The sequence below is a fragment of the Oryctolagus cuniculus genome, chromosome 1, assembly GCF_964237555.1.
Source record: "Oryctolagus cuniculus chromosome 1, mOryCun1.1, whole genome shotgun sequence".
NCBI classification, from domain to species: Eukaryota; Metazoa; Chordata; class Mammalia; order Lagomorpha; family Leporidae; genus Oryctolagus; species Oryctolagus cuniculus.
In genome coordinates this window covers 71,391,156-71,412,587 of record NC_091432.1, presented here as the reverse complement: position 1 = coordinate 71,412,587, position 21,432 = coordinate 71,391,156, and the positions used below count along the sequence as shown (strand labels likewise).

At 36.8% G+C, this 21,432-nt stretch overlaps 1 protein-coding gene and 1 pseudogene across 5 annotated transcripts in view; one reads left to right on the top strand and one right to left on the bottom strand.

Annotated features, from left to right (window-relative positions):
* Positions 1-21,432, top strand: part of TENM4 (teneurin transmembrane protein 4) — a 2,118,216-nt gene that overhangs the window by 420,372 nt on the left and 1,676,412 nt on the right. The window lies entirely within an intron of this gene.
* The window catches only part of LOC138846045 (dnaJ homolog subfamily B member 6-like), a 29,228-nt pseudogene continuing 9,015 nt past the window's right edge, over positions 1,220-21,432 (bottom strand).

Below are 21,432 nucleotides of genomic sequence, written 5' to 3'. Positions count from 1 at the left end.
AGCCAGATAATGAAATGTCTTCTCTTACTGATGCATACTTCCACATGCTATGAAGAGTCTGTAGGATGAAACTGACATTAGGTATAAAATTATGCATTCTGGGCCAGCGCCATGGCTCAAAAGGCTAATCCTCTCCCTGCGGCGCCAGCACCCAGGGTTCTAGTCCCGGTTGGGGTGCCGGATTCTGTCCCGGTTGCTCCTCTTCCAGTCCAGCTCTCTGTTGTGGCCCGGGAGTGCAGTGGAGGATGGCCCAAGTGCTTGGGCCCTGCACCCACTTGGGAGACCAGGAGAAGCACCTGGCTCCTGGCTTCAGATCAGTGCTGTGCACCGGCCGCAGCACGCCGGCTGCAGCGGCCATTGGGGGTGAACCAATGGAAAAGGAAGACCTTTATCTCTGTCTCTCTCACTGTCCACTCTGCCTGTCAAAAAAAAATTATGCATTCTGAATTTTTGATTACTTATTAATCTATACTTTAGTCAATTTGTCGAAATAACTACAACATATATTTGAACCCCCTTTTTCAGTTGGAAAAAAACAGGCTAAAATATATAACCTTAACTCCAAAAAATATTTGGCCAATCTCCCTCTCTCCACTGGAAAACTGGACTCATGAAAATAGTATAAAACCTGGAAGTTCTCCTTTATCTTTCTTGACTGAGACTAGTTCATGCCAGCAGTCAAACCTGGATCTAGATCACCATCCTACCACTAGAATAGCCTTGGGCAAATTGACATTGTCTCTTCAAATCTCATTTATAAAGTGACTCAAAAATATAAGGCTTTTCATGCTATTAATTTAATGTTGTTGAGAGGATTTAAAAATAACATACAAGGCCGGCGCTGTGGCTCACTAGGCTAATCCTCCGCCTTGCGGCGCCAGCACACGGGGTTCTAGTCCCAGTTGGGGCGCCGGATTTGGTCCCGGTTGCCCCTCTTCCAGGCCAGCTCTCTGCTGTGGTCAGGGAGTGCAGTGGAGGATGGCCCAAGTCCTTGGGCCCTGCAGTCTGGTGGCTGTTTAAGTAACAGAGTGAGGAAGTAAAGAACTGTAGATGCAAAATGTTAAGTATCCTCTTGTAGAAAGCAGGTAACCTGTCTGTCTTGCAGGTAAACTCACTCTGCCAGTTCTTGTATCTTTTGTGTTTCAGGAAAAGAAAGATGACAAGTATTTTTTTTTTTTTTTGCACTAAACACATTCGCATTTATTTTCTTTTTTAAAAGCAAATGACAAAAGACCCAGTTTACCAGATTTACTTTTTTGAACCTAAGCTTAACATTACATATTTAAACAATTGTCAAAACTTACTAAATTACCAGCTTTCATGCACAACTAGAAAACATCCTTAATTTATATTAAACCAGAAATGTATTACCATTAATGCATTAATATCTTTCACTACTAAATACTGAAAAAACTGAAATAATTTCTGTAGAAGATTCATCCTGGCAATGTTAACTTCACAGCAGGCTGACACTACTTGGCTCACATTTCAAACAAAATGGAAAAGCAGATCCATGCTGGTGTTAGTGTACAATCTTGTCCTACCACTACTGAAGAGTCACGGCTAACCTTGGATAACGTTTAATAAAAAAGCAAAGTGCATACAGAGATTTACAACAATTTTAAAGACAAAAAAAAAATGGTCCTATTATGTGGTCCCAACAATAAACTCAAAAGTCTATGACAAATAGGTGCTCCGATGAGCTGTTTATAAATACTTTAGATTAGGTACAATTATACTGAAAGTCGAGTTCGTTTGAAATCGTCAAAAAAATGTTCCTGTTAATCCTCAAATGGTGCTTGTTATAGTTTAACATTTCTGTTAAATGCGTGCGTTGAATTACTTGTTATCCAAGCGTAGCGGCTGCTCCTTACCATTTATCGTTAAGGACTTTAACTGGCCATCTTCTTCGACTTCTACTCTTTCTTGACCATTCTCGACAATTCTCTTTGTAGTGATTTTTCTGCCATTAACTATTTTAGTAGAAGTTGATACAGACTTGAAGTTGCCCATCCCACTACCACCGATGACATGGAAGAGAATGAAGTAAGGCCTCCATGACCCAGGGACCCAAACGAAGTAAATCCTGTATCAAAAGAAGGAAATCCACCTCCGAAGGATGGAAACCCACTGAAGGCAGAGAAAAATGAGCCTGGGCCTCGGCTTCTACTTCCTCGGGGACCCCTTCGGTTCCCAAAAAAGTCCTCAAATGGGTCTTCAAAGAAGTCGAATGAAAATGGGTCCCTTCCACCAAAAAATTCCCTGAAGACATCTTCTGGGTTACGGAATGTGAAACCAAACTCAAATGGAGCGTCAAAATGACTTCCACCTCCTCCTCCACCATTTAATCCTTCTTTGCCATATTTGTCATAGATGTCCCATTTTTTAGCATCAGATAACACCTCATATGCCTCAGCTACTTGTTTGAATTTTCTCTCTGCTTCATCTTTATTATCAGGATTTTTATCTGGGTGCCACTTCAGTGCCAGTTTCCGATATGCCTTTTTAATATCCTCGGGTGAGGCGTGGATGACAAGTATTATTGATGTGAAAATAATAGGACTACCTTATGTCTTACAAGGGATAAGACTGTAAATTATATACGACACTATAACAGATCAAGCATATCTTAGTGCATTAGCTAAGTATATCCTCAAACATTCGCGTAATCTGATTATTACTGTTATGTCCACTATACAGATGAGAAAACAGAGATTTAGAGAGTATAAGTAACCAAACCATGATACAAGTAGAAAGTATAGGATCTGAGTGGGGCTATAGAGCAACATAGTAAAGAGTATGGATCTGAGGTCAGACCATGCATATGTAAATCATCTTTCTACAACTTCCCACTTCAGAAACCTGCATCACAATGTGACCACCTAGGACACAACTTTACCCTTAAAAAAGAAGATAATTTTATGATCCTCATAATATTTATATAAAATTAAAGTGATATAAAATATTTTAAATGGCTAGGATACTACTCACAAAAAAGATAGCCATTGTTTTATTTGTTGTTTTATTTATTATAAATGTTATGATGACAATTGCTTTAGTTAATATAATTGTTATGATGAGAAGGAAAATGACGGCAGTTTGCTTAGCTAAATTTTGTGCTGATAACTTTGGTCTTCAGACTTTACATTCTGCGTAAACATGCTTTTCCTCCACCTTCCCCCTCCTGGTATGTCTCGCTCAAGCAGCAGACCAAAAAAAGTTTATATTTAATTTTTTTCTACTTTTAAATATAATCATAGTCTACATGTTCTTGCCAGTTACAACATTTGGGTTGGCAATAACATCAGGCAGTCTTATTTTAGTGTTTATAAGCAAACATTAAAGAATAAATGTATATTAAGTATAAAGATTGAAGGCTAACTAGTCACATTGCATGAAAATAAAAACAAAAGAGCTGTCTACTCTTGCAAGGAAAGCAGAGAAAACCCTATTAGCAAGGACACTCAGTCATTAGGCAGCCCTAGCCCATCAGGGTAGAAATTGAAAGAGCTACTGATATGGAAAGCAAGAAGGTACACAAATTGAGTTACTCATTTTGTGAGGGCTAAGCACAAAATGAAAGTTGCCCAGAAAATTCAGGAACACTGTGTATGGTTCTCCAAAGCTACAGCAAGAACCTCAGAGGTTCAAGGAAAGAAGGATGAGTGCAGGGTAGGAAAAAATCCGTTTTCTTTTAGGGGTTTTAAATTACCAGGAATTCCTTAGACTTTTGTCCTGAATAAAATTAGAAGTCAAGACAGAAATACTTTAAGCAACTCACACTAATATTTAAATCTCTCACAGTAATGACTTTTGGTGCCAAAAATTTTCACATTCTACTCTTTCACTAGGTTTTATAATGTTTTTGAGTACCTTCACCTTTTCTGAAACTCTAATAGTACTGAGCTGTTCAAAACTTTGTGTAGGCCGGCGCCGTGGCTCACTAGGCTAATCCTCCACCTTGCGGCGCCGGCACACAGGGTTCTAGTCCCGGTTGGGGCGCCGGATTCTGTCCCGGTTGCCCCTCTTCCAGGCCAGCTCTCTGCTATGGCCAGGGAGTGCAGTGGAGGATGGCCCAAGTCCTTGGGCCCTGCACCCAATGGGAGACCAGGATAAGTACCTGGCTCCTGCCATCGGATCAGCGCCGTGCGCCGGCCGCGGCGGCCATTGGAGGGTGAACCAATGGCAAAGGGAGACCTTTCTCTCTGTCTCTCTCTCTCACTGTCCACTCTGCCTGTCAAATAATAATAATAATAATAATAAAATTTGTGTAGACAAGGCTACCACTCATGAAATATTGAATCAGCATGTATAGCCATTATAACAGCTGCCATCTGTTGAATGCCAGGAAGCATCAGAAATGGGGATACACTGCACATTTTCTGTCTAATCACCAGATCACCTTATAGGTAATATGATCTTTATAATATTCACAAGGAAGTTGAGCCTTGGTGTTCATGAAATTTACCAACGTTACACAGATGCTAAATATCAAATGCAGGAGTCAAAATCTGTCTGTAACTTAAAACACAGTATTCTTTGCATGCTAATATGATTTATAGTTTTTTGATATCTGTAATCATACAGTGCATCTGTTATGAGAAGCCATTTTTTTAAGATTTTTGCTTATTTGTTTGAGAGGTAGAGTTGTAGTCAGAGAGAGGGAGAGTAAGGGAGAAAGGTTTTCTATCCACTGGTTCATTCCCCAAATGGCCACAATATCCAGGACTGGGCCAATCCAAAGCCAGGAGCCAGGAGTTTCTTCCGAGTCTCCCATGTCGGTGCAGGGGTCCAAGTACTTGAGCCATCTTCTACTGTTTTCCCAGGCCATACCAGATAGCTGGATCAGAAGAGGAGCAGCTGGAACTAGAATAAAGCCCATATGGGATGCCGGCTCTGCAAGTAGAGACTTAGCCCACTATGCCACAGTACTGGCCTGAGAAGGCATACTTTAAAAATATATATATATATATATATATATTCATTTTGTTTGAAAAGCAGAGAGACAGAGACAGGGGCAGAGACCAAAAGACAGAGACAGACAAAAAAGATCTTTCATCCACTGATTCACTCCCCAAATGCCCACAGTATCTGGGCTGGGCCAAGCCAAAGCCAGAGCCAGAAACTCAGTTCCAGGACTCCCATGGGAGTGACAGGGGCCAAAATACATGTACCATTACCTGTTGCCTCTCAAGGTACACATTAGCAGGAAACTAATTAGGAGCAGAATTTGAACCCATGCACTCCAATTCAAGGTATGGGTGTCCTAAGTGGCATGATAACTACTACACCAGGCACCTGCCCCAGAAAGCATCTTTAAGTTTCACTTATTTCCCTTCAAAAATTAGGTTTGTGCCTATTTAATTTCTTACTGCATCATATATCAACTATGAAATTTGGGTGCCTTTTTCTCCTGAACAGTGCAAATGCCACAATTCTTATCTTGGAATACTGAATTGGGCATTAAATGGGTAGTTATCTAATATAGAGTACCTTAATCATATGTCTGTTCATCTAACATGCTTTTTTCAGTGAATGCCTGTGAGGCAGACGCTATGCCATGCCATGCACATGTTGAATGATTAATAAGCGCTCTTTCGTTTTGTACTTCTATCCCAGAAAGTTATCATGGATTGGCTAGGATGCCATCCTGCACAAGGGCCATGGTACACAGTTTGGTGCTGAAGTTACAAAGTCAAAAATCAAAGAAAGACACATGGTGAGCAAATGTGAAGGAGAGAGCTCTCTCCAAGTTCTCCCTTTCACTAAGCATAGGTCTGTTGACTTTAGATTGGATGCATGGATGTTGACTAATACAAAAAATATGACAGAAAGGATTTAGGGATTGTCCTACCAAACTAAACCAAATAGTGTATGTAGCAACAATTTTTAGTTAAGATCAGTCCCAAATTAAAGAGTTTTAAATATTTTCTTCATTTAATTTTGAGGTGAAATATGTGCTATGTATTGACTACCCGGCCATTATGTCTGGTATGCCATTGCATCCTGAGTGTTGATTGCCATATTAGTCACTAGTTTATGAATACACTATAGCATTTCATTTCTGACCATTTGAACACAATTGGAAGGTACAGATAAGAAATTCATACCTGCAATAGGATGAATTTGGAACAAACACTTATTTCATACTTGGAGCCTAGAAAATCAAAGCTATTAAGAGAGTGAATGTTGAGAAATAAAAATTCTCTCACACAACATATCAGGGCAAAAGGAATATTTGGAACCACCTCTTCCCAAATGTCCATTGGATAAATGAGGACTTTGAGACCAGAGGAGCACAGTGACTTATCCAGAGTCATGATTATATTTACATTGGTGGGAGAAAAGAATTCAGGTTCTCCAATAGAGCTGTAATTGGCAATTTTGATGACAAGAGTGTACTGATTATAATATGCAGCCATGCCAAGGGAAAGGAGATGCGAGGGGAGGCAGGGGAAGAGAGAGAGGGTGTTCTGCTGGATTTTCACTCATCTCCTGCATTTCCAAGTGGCTGTGTGCAATGAAGAATGGGCTGACACATTGTATGATGCCCAGGTTCTTTCCATTATACAACATTGCCTCAGCAAGTGGGAGAACCTGGGGTCTTAATTGCTTCAGAAGTCCCTCCTTTGCCTTGGCTAGGTTTATCTTTCCCAGTGTTAAGTCTTTATTGCGGTTCCCAAGGCCCAGAGTAAGGTGTTTCTTGGTGTTATCAGCAGGAATAACAAATTAATATACCAGAAAAAAACGAAAATGCTTGAAGTCTTCCCTCAATTCATATTACTGTTGTCAGAAGTACGAGCTAGGAAAGAGCATGGTAGGTCTGGGAAAAACAACAGATTCAGTTGAAGAGCACACTGAGCGAGAGAAGAATGTGTCCATGAAAAAAGGATCCGAGCATGAGGTCCTGTGATTACTGTTGAAAAACTTGGAAAGCATCAAAGATCAATGGGGATTAATAAAGTTTTTAATCACAGGATTTACATGATCAGAACACCACTTTACAAAGACTAATCAAGAGTAATGTAGAGAATGGAGTGCAACATAACAGGGAGAAAGAAATTTTCAAACTAGATTCAGAGGCCTTTAGAGTAATCCCTGCAAGATGTGATAAAAGAATGGACTAAGGGTGAGGCACTGAGCTTGGTGAGAAGGGGATTAGTGCTTTTTAGGGTTTTAAGTGGGTTGTTTTGATGAAGTATGCTTAGAAGGGAGAAAAAGACAGGCAGACTGAATCTGAGACTTCAGGCTTGGGAAATGCATTTGCTAGTAGCAAGAGAAAAGGGTTGGACCACCAACAGATGGTGCTTCCTGAGCAAAAGAACTAATGTGCATGCATCACATATCAGCTCCTGCTCTTGGGAAGGCCCAGGAGTGAAAGTGGAGAGTCTTGAATTTTGAGCCACTTGCTCTTGAGGAAAGCTGTCATTCACTCGCCAAAGACACAAACTGCCAATCATATTCCTCAAATGAGTCTTTAATTCAAGTCTTGATGGTGAGAAGCTACAGAAGCACTGAGTTTGCTCCTTTCATCTGCATGTGATACTGAAAACTCACATCCAATTGATTCAGTCACAAAGACATTTCCCCCTCAAATCCCATTCATGTCTACTATCTTTATTGTTTATTCTCTTGCTCTTCTTCTGCCCTCTGTCAATTAGCATGAAAGACACCAGAACAGCTTCTTTATATGCAATGGTCATAGCAATGATAACCTGAGCTAAGAGTTAATTGAGGGGACAAGGTGAATTCAGGGCATAGTAATTGCACACAACTAAATGAATGGCACCAACATCTAGGAGCTTAATTCTTCCTCTATTCTCCACCACTGAGTATTAATATTTTGCATAATACATAAGTGCATGAGCTTTGGAACCAAGGAGATCTATTCACATTGCATTCTATAGTTAAGGTGTGAACTTTGGACTCCAACTGCACGCTTTCAAATCCTAGTTCTGCCTGGCCATTGGGTAAGGTCTTCAAAAGTTGATAGAAAAGGAATCCTTTGAAAACCTATTCAAAAGCTTTAGCATCAAAATAAACTTACCTTTTAATTCAATTTTTGCACATTTTAACATTTCCTTATATTACCTAAAGATGATGAGGAACCTCTGTTTTCTCACCTTTTAAAGTAAATGGAAATATTAATATGTTTAGGGCCATTAAATATTTTAAATACTAAATGAGATTCATAAAGTAGAACACTGTCAATGACATATATAAATACATAATATAGATATAACTGTGCTATGTTACTTCATGATGAATATGTAGGACTTGTGCTAAACAAACATACCTACAAAATGAGAGCCAATATACTGTTCTCACTAGTTTCTTGTAATAAATTCAGAAAGTAGTGAATCAATTTAAAATCTACCTGCTCACTCCAGTAAAATGTAACCTGCATGAGGAAGGAATTCTTACTTGTTTTGTTTATTAATATATCCCTTGTGTAGAAAGTTGTGGCCAACAGTATGTATTCAATAAATGTTTGTTGAATGAATAACATGTATAAAAACTCTTAATTCCCCTGTGGTATTTCCATTGTCATTGGCCTAGTTCAAGTATGAAACAACAACTCTTTCTTGAACTATCTCCAGCTGGATTTACCTCTATAAACCACCCTTGATTGCTATCATAGTAATATTATTAATGCATATTCCTGATCATTTTGTTACTTTTTACATAATTAACATTTAAACAAAATAAAGCCATCCCTAAATGCCTCCATGTCCTGATCCAAACATGTCTGTAATATTGCCTTTAGTTTTTTCTCAACCAAGTGCCTAAATGCAGATAAACAATCATTTACTGTAACTTGTAAACATTCCACCCAATTTCCTGTACCTGAATTTTTATATACTATTTTATCCAGGTCAGAGCAGTTTAATTGAACATTTTATAATAAAACATCTTCTATATGTGCTAATAGGTATTGTAGACATGAACCACACATGGCAATTGATTTAGTATATATATATGGGTAGTTCAAGTGAGGAATTTAATTTGTAATTTTTTAGTTTAAATCTAAATAGCTAGGAGTGGCCAAATTTGTCATATTGAATAGCTTCAATACGGACTGTTCTGTACTCTGTCTCTTTTTATCCCCATCATCCATACCTTCTCTTAGAAAAACCTCTTCCCATGAGTTGAAATCCTTGTTTAAATGGCCATAGCCCTTTATCTATAACTTACTTATGACATATACCTTTATAAATGTAATTTAAGTTACATGGCTTATCTCTAATGCTATAGTATGTAGACTCAGGGGAGATGGGCTGTACCTCTGTGCTTCTCTATCCATTTCATGCACAGTACAGGGTCTACCCTGCTATGAGATGGACTAGTTGAATTGTTGATTGGTTAACTTAATAGAAGTACAGATTATTACGTTCATTAGTAAGTTCAGTGAAGGAGACTTTAACTTCTAATACATCTTTTCCAGATCCCTCTCTTTTATCTGATTTTTATGTTTCTATAGATTTTATAGTTCTATTTTATAGATTCATCACTTAACAATGATTCATGCATTCCTACTTGTGTGGTGTCCATACAATCCCCATGTTATTAGTCTGTCAAACTAAGACGCTAAACTTTATTCTAACTTAGCAAGATAAATCAACAGTTAACTGGATGTTATAAAGAGTGATACTAGATGAAGTTTATGGGACCAAAAGCTTTAAAATATGTTCAATAAAAATTTGTGAGTATTAAAAGCTACTTCATTAATCATAAATTTCACTTTGTAAAAGAAGTTTGTTATTTACTGATTGCTTCTAGAATGTATATCCCCTTGTATATACTTAAAAGATATATTACATTTTAGAGATGCTTAATATTCAAGAAAATATGAAAGTCTTTCCTTCCTGACAGCCATAATGATGAGTATTCCTCCCAGAAAGGACATAGTATAAAATAGCTTTGATATTCAGAACGTCTGGATGGGAGGCTGTAGGAGGCAGAGAAGTCCTAACTTTATTCTTATCATGTCACCATTTACTGTCCTAAATTTCTTTATAATTTTTCTTGTAAATGTATGAAAATAATTTGTAAAATAACCATTATTAATCCATAGAATTATCATTATCCTTGGAACATATATAATAGATATGTGATAAATAATTTTTCATTCAATGAATGGTTTAAAAGATGAATAGGAAAAGGTTTCTACATGTGTGTTGTATATAAAGATATATGTTATACATATTATATATATAATACTCATATATCCATTACATATTGAGAATTCCTACCAGAAATCAACAAGAAAATGCATGCAACTCAGTAGAGAAATGGAAAAAAAAAGTCTTGACATTTCATAGACAGGATTTCCAAATGAAATTGTGCTCAATATCATTACTCACTGGGGTAATAATGCATACAAAATCAACAATGGGATATCAGTACACACCAGAATGACTACAATTAAAAGAAAATACCAGCCACACAGGGTAAAATGGTCAATAATAAAGATGCAAGTCCTGCCCTCATGGTTCCTAAAGCACATGAAATGATTCAGAAAGTAAAAAGACACTAACATACAGAATCAATTTTGTTGAGGAAGTTTCAACTTCTATGAAAAGCAAAAACATTATTTTTTCTTTTCTAGAGCAATGTATGGTAGATGATTATGAAAAGGGGTAAGACCATTGTCAAAGGAGATCAAAGCAGAAAATAAAAATTATTTTTTCCACCTTGCAATTTTCAAACCACTAAAATTCATATGCAATTCTCTAATGTTATTCCAGTTAAGAGAGCCTTGGTAATTTTAGTCCTCCTCCAGATTTATTTTAAGTTAGCTACTATTGCAAAATCCTTTCAAGAAAATGAAGTGGCAAGATAATTTTACCAGTCTATTATGATGATTAGTCTACATTCAGGCCTCCTTGGTGCTTCTACCATGAAATTTGGTCTTCTTTGATTTTTTACCTTGTTATATATTCTTCTCAGAATCTGTACTAATATGAACTCTGATGTCATTTATGTGAAGAATATTGCACAGAGACTGGAGAAAATAATCCTTCTTCCTTTTTTACATTCATAAAATTTTTAATTGACATAAAAATTATACATATATATGGGGTACCATGTAATGTTTTAACACATGGACACATCATGTAATATTCAATAGATAAGCAAATTCATTTTCTAAAACATTTGTCATTTCTTTATTATTAAAACATTCAAAAATCCATTCATGAAGTTTTATTTGAAATATATACTACCATATTATCTGTAATCACCCTACTCTGCAATAGAACACCAAAATGTATTTCAACTAACTGTAACTTCATGCGTATTGATCAATCTTTTCATACCTAATTCCTCACTCTTCTACTCAGCATCTGGTAATTATTCTACCCTAAATTCTGTGAGACTAATTTTCTTTTTTTAGATTTCACCTAAGTGAGATGATGTGGGAGATATATTTCTATGTTTGGCTGAATTCGCTTAACATAATGACTCCCTTTCTTTGCTGTTATAAACAGTGTTTCCATAACATGCTAACTATTTTCTTTGGATGCATAGCTGGTAGCAAAAATGCTGGATCATATGAAGCTATGTTTTCATTTTTAAATGAATCTCCATATTTTACAGTCATAGATCTACTAAACTACAGATTATATCTACCAACAATATGTAAGGTTCTATTTTGTCCACATCTTTGCAGGAATTATCTTTTGCGTTTTTAGTAATATCCAGCCTTGCTGAAGTGACAGGATAACTCATTGTATTTCATTTGAATTTCCCTAATTATTAGCAATGCTAAATATGTTTTCATATTCTTGCTGCCAATTTGTATGCTTTCTTTTGAGAAATATGTGTTTAGGTCTATTGGCCTTTTTTCTCTCTGTGAATCTGTTTTATTTTTAAATTTTTGTTATTAATTTTTTAATTTGAGCAAATTTCATATATTTCATATATACATATTTAAGAGCCTAGTAATACTTCCCACCCTACCCTCCCTCCTGTCCATGTTCCCACTGTCCCTTCTCCTTCCTTTCCCATTCTTTACTTTAATTTTTTTAAAGATTTATTTTATTCATTTGAAAGACAGAGTTACAGAGAGAGGTAGAGACAGAGAGGTCTTCCATCCACTGGTTCACTCCCCAGATGGCCACAAAGGTGGGAGCTCCACCGATCCAAAGCCAGGAGCCCAGAGCTTCTTCCGGGTCTCCCATGTGAGTGCAGAGGCCCAAGGACTTGAGCCATCTTCCACTGCTATCCCAGGCCATAGCAGAGAGCGGGATTGGAAGTGGAGCAGCTGGGACTAGAACTGGCACCCATATGGGATGTCAGCACTTCAGGCCAGAGCTTTAACCCACTGCACCACATCACCAGCCCCCTTCCTTTAATTTTTACAATGATCTAATCTCAGCTTATTTTATACTCGTAAGATTAACCTTACACTACGTAAGGAATTCAGCAAATAGTAATAAGGAAAAGAACATTGTTCCTAGAGCCGGCGCCGTGGCTCAATAGGCTAATCCTCCACCTTGCGGCGCCGGCACACCGGGTTCTAGTCCCGGTCGGGGCGCCGGATTCTGTCCCGGTTGCCCCTCTTCCAGGCCAGCTCTCTGCTATGGCCAGGGAGTGCAGTGGAGGATGGCCCAGGTGCTTGGGCCCTGCACCCCATGGGAGACCAGGAAAAGCACCTGGCTCCTGGCTCCTGCCATCGGATCAGCGCGGTGCGCCGGCTGCAGCGGCGGCCATTGGAGGGTGAACCAACGGCAAAGGAAGACCTTTCTCTCTGTCTCTCTCTCTCACTGTCCACTCTGCCTGTCAAAAAATAAAAAAAAAAAAATAAATAAAAAAAAAAAAAGAACATTGTTCCTCAACAGTGGAGATCTGAGCTGTAAACAATCATTGAAACTAAAAATATAAATTTCAGCCATATGTGTTACATTTTTTGGTACTGTGTTAATTATGACAGTTCAGGAAAAACACATAGCATTTTTCTTTTTGGGACTGGCTTATTTCACTAAATATAATGGTTTCCATTTTGTATTCATTTTGTTGCAAAAATGGGATTTCCCTCTTTTTATGGCTGAGTAGTATTCCATACTATTTATATGCCATAATTTTTTATCCAGTTATCAGTTGATGGACATGTTCATTGATTCCATATCTTAGCTTTTGTGAATTGAGCCACAATAAACATAAAGGTACAGATATCCCTTTCATGTGGTGATCTCATTTCACTTGGGTAAATCCCAAGAGTGGGATTGCTGGATCATATGTTAGATCTATTTTCAGTTTTCTGAGTATCTCCATACTGTTCCACAATAGTTATCCTAGTTTACATTTCTATCAATGGTGGGTTAGGATATTTTCCTCCACAAATTATCCAGCATTGTTTGTTGTTTTCTGTATGACAGCCATCCTAACTGAGGTGAGGTGAAACCTCATTGTGGTATTGATTTGCATGTCCCTGATGGCTAGTGAATCTGAGCATTTTTTTTTCATGTTTCTCTTGGCCATTTGGACTTCCTCTTTTGAATAATACCCATTGAAGTCCTTTGCCCATTTCTTAATGGGATTGTTTGTTTTGTTGTTGAGTTTCTTAAGCTCTTTACTGATTCTGCATATTCATCTTTTATCAGATGTTTGCAAATATTGTATCCTATTCTGTCGGTCACCTCTTCACTTTGCTGAGTGTTTCCTTTGCAGTACAGAAGCTTGTTAGCCTGATGTAATCCTATTTGTCAATTTTGACTTTGATTGCCCATGCTTCTGTGGTCTTTTGCAAGAAGTCTTTGCCTATACCAATGTCTTGCAGAATTTGTTCAATGTTCTCCTCCAATAATTTGATGATATCAGGTCATAGATTTAGATTATATTGGCCATTTTTAAATCATATTATTAAAGGTATTTTTGCTATTGGGTTTTCTGTTTATAAATCCTGGATATTAGCCTTTTGTCAGTTATAAAGTTTGTAAATATTTTCTTACTTCATTTAGATTGTCACTTCACTTTTTTGTTTCTTTTGCTGTGCAGAATTTTTTTTTATTTGATATAATTTGTCTGTTTTTGATTTTGTTTCTTTCACTTTAAGGAATCTTATTCAAAACAATCATCATCCATTCCAATGTTCCTAAAACTTGCACATGTTTCTTCCAGTAATTTTACAGCTTTTGGATTTATATTTAAGTATATAATTCCTTATTAGTTAGTTTTTCTATATGGTAAAAAATAGACCTCTACTTTCATTCTTCTACATATGGATATCCAATTTTGCCTATCATTTCTCCACTGGGTATTCTATCTCCTTCGCTACAGATCATAGGGATATGTGTATTTACCTATAGGTTCTTTATTCTAATCCACTTATCTGTTAATGTTTTTATGTATATACCATACTATTTTGATTACAATAGTGTTATAGTATATTTTAAAGTCAGGTAGAGTAAGTAACACCTCTTGCTTTGTTTTTGTTCTCAAGATTTCTTTGCTTCTTCATGGGGTTTTGTGGCTTCAACAAACCTCAAGATTTTTTATTCACCTCCCAGTTTTGTGAAGTATACTTCTGCTGTTATGATAGAGATTGCTTTGAATATGCAAATTTCTTTGAGAAGTGTAGACCTTTTGATAATATTGCTTGTTCAAATTCATGACCATTGAATGCCATTCCATTTTTTGTTTGGTCTTCTATTTATTTCATCAATGTTTTGTAGTTTACATTCTAGAGATTTTTCACATGTTTAGTTAAATTTATTTCTATGCATTCTATTTTATTTTTTTGTCTACTATAAATGAGATGGTATTCTTCATTTTTTTCAGATAACTTTGTTTTGGCATATAGAAATGTAACTGCCTTTTGTATATTGATTTTATATCTTGCAAAGTTACTAAATTTGTCAGCTCTTAGAATTTTCTTGCAGAATCTTTATACTTTTCTATATACAAAATCATATTGTCTGAAAACAGGAATAATTTCACCTCTAATTTAGATGTTCTTAATTTCCTTCTTTTGACTAATTATTGTGACTGAAACTTCTAATACTGTATTGAGTAAGAATGTTGAAAATGGACATCCTTCTCTTGTTCCTAATTGTAGAAGAAATGCTTTTAGCTTTTCTCCATTCATTTTGATGTTAGCTCATAGCTTAGTATATGTGCCCTTATTATTACATTTTTCTTCTGTACCTAACGTGCTTAGAATTCTATCATGAAGGGATATTGAACTTTATCAAATTTCATTTCTATACCATTGAGACAAGCATATAGATTCTGTTATTCATTCTGTTGGTGTAGGGTATCACATTTATTGATATTGAGCCTTCCTGGCTTCTCTGGGATGAATCCCAATTGATTATGATTACTAATCTTTATAATGTAAAATTATATTCTGTTTGCTGGTATTTTACCAAGGATTTATGCACCTAGGTTCATCAAGGATTTTAGCCTTTTTCATTTGTTATGCTTGTTTCTGGATTTTGAATCAGGGTAATGATGGCCTGATAGCATGAGTTTGGAAGATTTACCTCCCTTTCAACACTTTGAAATCATTTGAGAACAGTTGGTATTCGTTCTTTAAATGTTTGGTAGAGTTCAGCAATGAAGACCTGTGGTATAAGATTTTCTTAAGTATATGACTTTTTATTATTGGTTGTTAGACATTATTAGTTTGTTCAGATTTTCTATTGATTGAAGACTTGTCCAAAAATTTTCCTTTTCTTCCAGGTACTCAAATTTATTTGCATATACTTGCTCATGATAATCTCTGATAAACTTTTTTCTGTTACATCACTGCTTCTTTTTTAATCTCTGAAAATAATGTTTCTTTTCCCTGATATTACTTATTTGATTGTTCTCACTTTTTTCCCAGTCCGGCTAAGGATTTGTCAGTTTTGTTTACATTTTGAACAACAAACTCTTCTTACATTTATATTTTCTATTTTTTCCTAAGCTCTGTTTTTATTTCTGCTCTGACCTTTATATTTCTTTCTTCCCACTAATACTAGATTTTATTTATTTTTTCTTTTGTAGTTCTTTGATATGGAATGATAGGTCATTTACTTGAGAACTTCTGGTATTTTTATGTAGATGTTGGTTATTATAAAATTGCCTTTTAGTACTGTTATTGTTCTGTCCCATAAGTTATGCTATATTTTCTTTTTATTTTCATTTGTATCAAGAATTTTAAAAATTTCTTCTTGATCCATTGTTTATTCAGGAGAGTAGTGTTTAATTTCCATGTTTTTGTTGGATTTCCAAAGTTCTATTTCACTGTAGTCAGAAAAGATAGTTGATATGATTTCAAAGGGCGTTTGAACCTTATTTTATAGCCTACCATATGATCTTTACTGGAGAATGTGTCATGTGCTATTGAGAAGAATGTGTTTTCTGCAGCTATTGGGTAGAATGTAGATTGACAGAAACAGTGAGAGCGAGTGAGCAAGAAATCTTCCATCCATTTGTTCACTCCCCAAATGGCTGCAATAGCTAGGGGTGGCCCAGGACAAATCCAGAAGCCAAAATCTTTATATGAGTCTCCCTCTTGGGTGGTAGGGTCCCAAGTACTTGGCTTATTTCTGCTTCTTTCCCAAGTTGTAGTAGCTGGATCAAAAATGGAGCAGCTGCAGCTTTAACAGGCACTCCTAGGTACTTACAACATAAGCAGTGCGTGCACCACAATGCCAGCCCCTGGAAATGTGATGACATCCCCTCTTATCTTCCTTTAGATCTACTAATATTTGTTTTGTGTATTTAGGTAGCTGATATTGAATGCATATGTATTTATAGTTGTTATCTATTCTGGAAGAGTTTACCCAACTTATCATTATATAGTACTGCTCTTTTTATAAAATGCAATTTACTTAAAGTCTACTTTATCAGGTCTAAGTATGGTTACTTTTACTTTCTTTTGAATCCATTTGCACTGAATACCTTTAAATATTCCATCATTTTCAGTGTATATATTTTCTTATACATTGTCCATAGTAGGATCTTTTATTTATCCATTCAGTAACTTCCTGCATTTTAGTCAGAGAAGTTGATTCATTTATATTTGAGGCATTGTCATACTTGTTTTCTAGTTTTATTGTACTTCCTCCTCTCTCCTATATTGTCCCTTTGTGATTAAGTAATTTTCTCTACTAGTGTATCCTAAATTCTTGGTCATAGTTTTTGTTGTGTGTATTATTCTTTTGGTTTGAGTTTACCTTGAGGTTCACAAAATAATTCTTCTGATTATAAAAAGCTGTTTTGGAATAACGGCAGCTTAACATTGATTATAAGTATAAGAAAATAAACCAAAAAGAAAGGTGGAAAATACTTTAAATTCTTAGCTTGCATATCATTCATCCCTGCATGTTGAATTTTTTATGTTATCTGAACTCTCTGTAACATTTCCTGTAGGACAGATCTGGTGGTAATGTTTCGACTTTTTTTTTAAGATTTACTTATTTGGAAAGCAGAGTGAGAGAGTGAGTGAGTGTGAGAGTAAGAGAGAGAGAGAGAGAGAGAGAGAGAGATCCTCCATCCACTGGTTCAATCCCCGAATACCTGTAATGGCTGGAGCTGGGCCACTCTGAAGCAATGGGCCAGGAGCTTCCTCCAAGTGTCCCATGTGAGAGCAGGGGCTCAGGTACTTGGGTCTTCCTCTGCTGCTTTCCTAGGCACATCAAAAGGGAACTGAATCTGAAGTGGAGCAGCCAGGTTGCAGGTTTTGTAGGCAGCTGCTTCTCCTGCTATGCCATAATGCTGACCCCTCTCTGAAAATTCTTGATAGTTGTTAGCATACAATATTGTCTTTGTGTTGATGTATTGAGTATTTATTATAATCCTTATAATCTTGATTTTTTTCTGTTCTTCCAAAACTCTGTGTAGAATGCTTATTTTCTCTCAGCCCATGGTCACTTTTGCTCTTTCAACTCGTTTGCATCTACATCCTGGTGTTCCAGGGGTCCCATATTCATATGTTGTGAATTTTTCAGCACTAGAGGGGCTCCAGGAAAGAGTGTGTGCCAAATCTCATTCAAAGTTTTGTTCAAAATGAGATGAAGGAGTACTTAAAAAGGGCAATCCATCCCATATATATTTACATGAGGCCAGGGCAAACCCAGCTGTTTCATCCACAGTCACTGTGAAGGGACAAACCGAAAGCTCCTATGATATAGTTTGATGCACTCTTCCTCCATCTTTCCCCAAGTAGAAAATTACTCTTTCCATATTTTGCTTTCCCAGGTTTAGGGGACAAATGAGTTGAGTAATTCCATGACCACCAATGACTCGAAAGTGTGTGGCAGCCCAAGCCCTCAGCCCATCAAGATCATGAAGCACAAAGACAAGATGAGGTCACATGCTACTATGACCCATCCACTACTTTGCTGTACTCCTGGCCTAAGGCCATTGCATTCTGCAGTAGGTTTTGCTGGCTATAATAGAAGTCATGAATTTCCACCATCAACCAGGTGGCTCAAGGGGATGTCTTCATATGCAACGGGGCCTAGGGAGAAGGTCCATTATCTTTCCAGTGTTGGGTTTCACTGCCCATTATTGAGTTCTAAGGCAAAAGCTGGTACTTATGCCTTTTCTTTATAACCAGTGGATCAAGTAACACTCTGTTCTGTGCTGCCCAAGGTTGAGGAGGGCTGGTGGAGGATTCCGAGGCTAATGTAAAGCTGAATCACACCTGAGTCTCAATGCCACAGAGACCTGAAGCCTCAAAGGTATACCCAAGGTCCATGTTGCAGTTGGCATTGATCCAGAGAGAAAAAAATTAGTCCATCTCACTGGGGACAAGTGTCCACATGATGCTGGAGTAGGTCAAGAGGCTCTGTCTGTAAGCAGTAGCCTGATGGGTTCTCATTGATGTATTTTACCATAACAGGTACAGCACTGAAGTCTAAGACCAGCCCATAGTAGATGGATTCTTACTGTGTGCTGTACTGTATAAAAGTAGGGAAAAGGTGGTTGATGCAGTTCCTTGGCTTCTAGATTAACCTGAGTCGAGAGGCCTGGTCCTTGAGAACTAGCCTATGGAAAGAGCCTGAGACTGTCTTGTACTGCATCTCAGCAAGTTGGTCCTGTTACTGGTTTCAAAGTCTATAGCCTAGATCTAACTCCATATTTCTCCTCACGTCAGAAGCATCTTTCTCCATGATTAGCTGCTTGGAGTAGAAAGTGGATCACCAGGGAAATTCTTACCTTCCTGCTTTCTTCCATATACCTATACTAATGCCAGATTCTGTGTCTTCTTAACCAGTTTCTATTTGGTATATGAATACCTGTTCAAGTTGTTTCTATGGAGAAATGATCACTGGAGATTCTTACTCTGCTGCCTTCTTGTTTCACTTCCTATAGCCTTTTAAACTACTTTTTAAAATTAGAGCAAGTTTAAATTCATCATCTTGGGAAGAAGAAAATCTAACTGAGCAAAGTTGTCTCATTGTATACAGAAGCTAGAGACCCAGTGAATATTGTCCTGAGTCTTAGGAATGTTTGTTCATGAGACCTCGCAAAGGAACATGGGAGACATGTGATCATGCTATTGTCTCTAAACCTTACCAACACCAGATGGGTCACTTCTGACATCCAAGCTGACCAGATAAGATTTTTAAAGTAAATTTGTCATGTTGGAATTTGAAAGGGACTCTAGGCTATTTATTACAACTCCGGTTAACTATGCTACTTCATTGAATTCTCACATCCACATTATAAAATGAGGAATATTATATCTATTACACAGGTTAAAAAAAGAAAGTTTACAAGTTAAACTATCTTGCCCAAGATTTTCACACATTATAGCTCATACTAGAGCTGTGATTCAACATTGTGTTTGATCCCAAACTAATATTTCATAATTACCTGCTGCTTGTAGACACACTGCTCTTTGAAGAGTGTTGATTCCTTTCTCTTCAATAAGAAAATCTGCTTAGGTACTTTCCTCCAGAATGGACCTTGAGGAGTGTGATACCGTATACACTGTGATATGGCTATTGCATTTGAAGTCACACCAATGTTGACTATTTCTGTGAACTTTAGCTCAAGATGTTTCCCATCTAAATTCCATATCTGGGATATTTAGGCTTCTTCAAGACAGTATGAATGATGAGAATAATTGACCACAAATGGCTGATTTCATATATAAAGTGGCAAAGTATGAAATATGTGTCCAGATCCAGGGTTACTGACATTACTTATTTCTTCTTGAGTCTCAGATCAAGTGCTTTTGATTCCTGAACACCAAATAGAAATAAAAGATGCTTAATACTTGTCTATAAACCATGCCTTTGTGTTCCAAATCTTTATTCATAATCTTTGGATCAGGTATTTTACATGTAATTTATGCTCAGTAAATATTTACTCAATAAATGAATGAATGAGTGACACATGAAGAGAAACAAAATCCAAATTATATTAATGCTATGATCAAAACTAATCACGTGTCCTTTAACAGACCCTAAAGGACAGATTTCATATGCAGATGAACTGATGAATAAACAGCCTAAACATTTGAGGCTTGCATCTGTGATAATGAGTGAATACTGGATACAGGGTGTTGAACAGTGATAAAAATACTCTGTTGGTATCCCCAGCAAATAACTAATAGCTCAGATTGGTCAGTTGTCCAGTGTTGACCCTGTACACTGATTGACATCTTATCTCCTTCCCATGTCAGAGTCGAACAGTTTACTGATGTGGTGTCATAACATTATTTTTAAATTACGTGGTTTCTCTACAGTTACTGAGGATGGAACACCATTTATTGCCACAGATTTTTCCCTCTGTGGAATTATTGTCTTTATTATTAGTTTATGTAAATTATCACAGAGAAGGACCATATTTTATGGACAAATATATGACCTTGGGTAAATTATTTAAACAACTAAGTCCTCAGTTTCCTCATATGCAATGTTGGGAGTTTTTATTTTATTCTTACCATTTAATGATGGTGTACAAAAGATAATTATGTAAAATAAGCACAATACTTCACACAAAAATAGTTAGTATTATTTTAGCAAATAAGTATATTGTTAATGAAATACTACTATAGGAAATTAATTACACATGTAACAAAAATCACAGTTTACAAAAGTAAGCATTTGTTACCCACTTTTGTCCTCAATACAAATCTGTGAGAAGAAAGACGATGTGCTGAGCCATGTACTTTAAACCCAGAAACCAGGGCTTAAGGTAAACTGACTTTCTTAAGTGATTTTTGTACACAGACAATAAGCAAGAGAACAAGAATTTTTAACCTACACTGAGCCAGTATGGTCATTGTTTGTCTTACTGTGATGGAATCTGGGGGCCTGGATATCCATCTGGGAACCAAATTGAAATTATGCTATTCAACAGTTATTATGGAAAAGATTCAGAAAAGAGGAAAGCCATGCTGCATGAAGGGGGGAAATTCAGATGATTTGCTCATTTTACATGAAGTGTGGTCACTTAGCTGGGGACAGCGGGCACAAGTGCACAGAA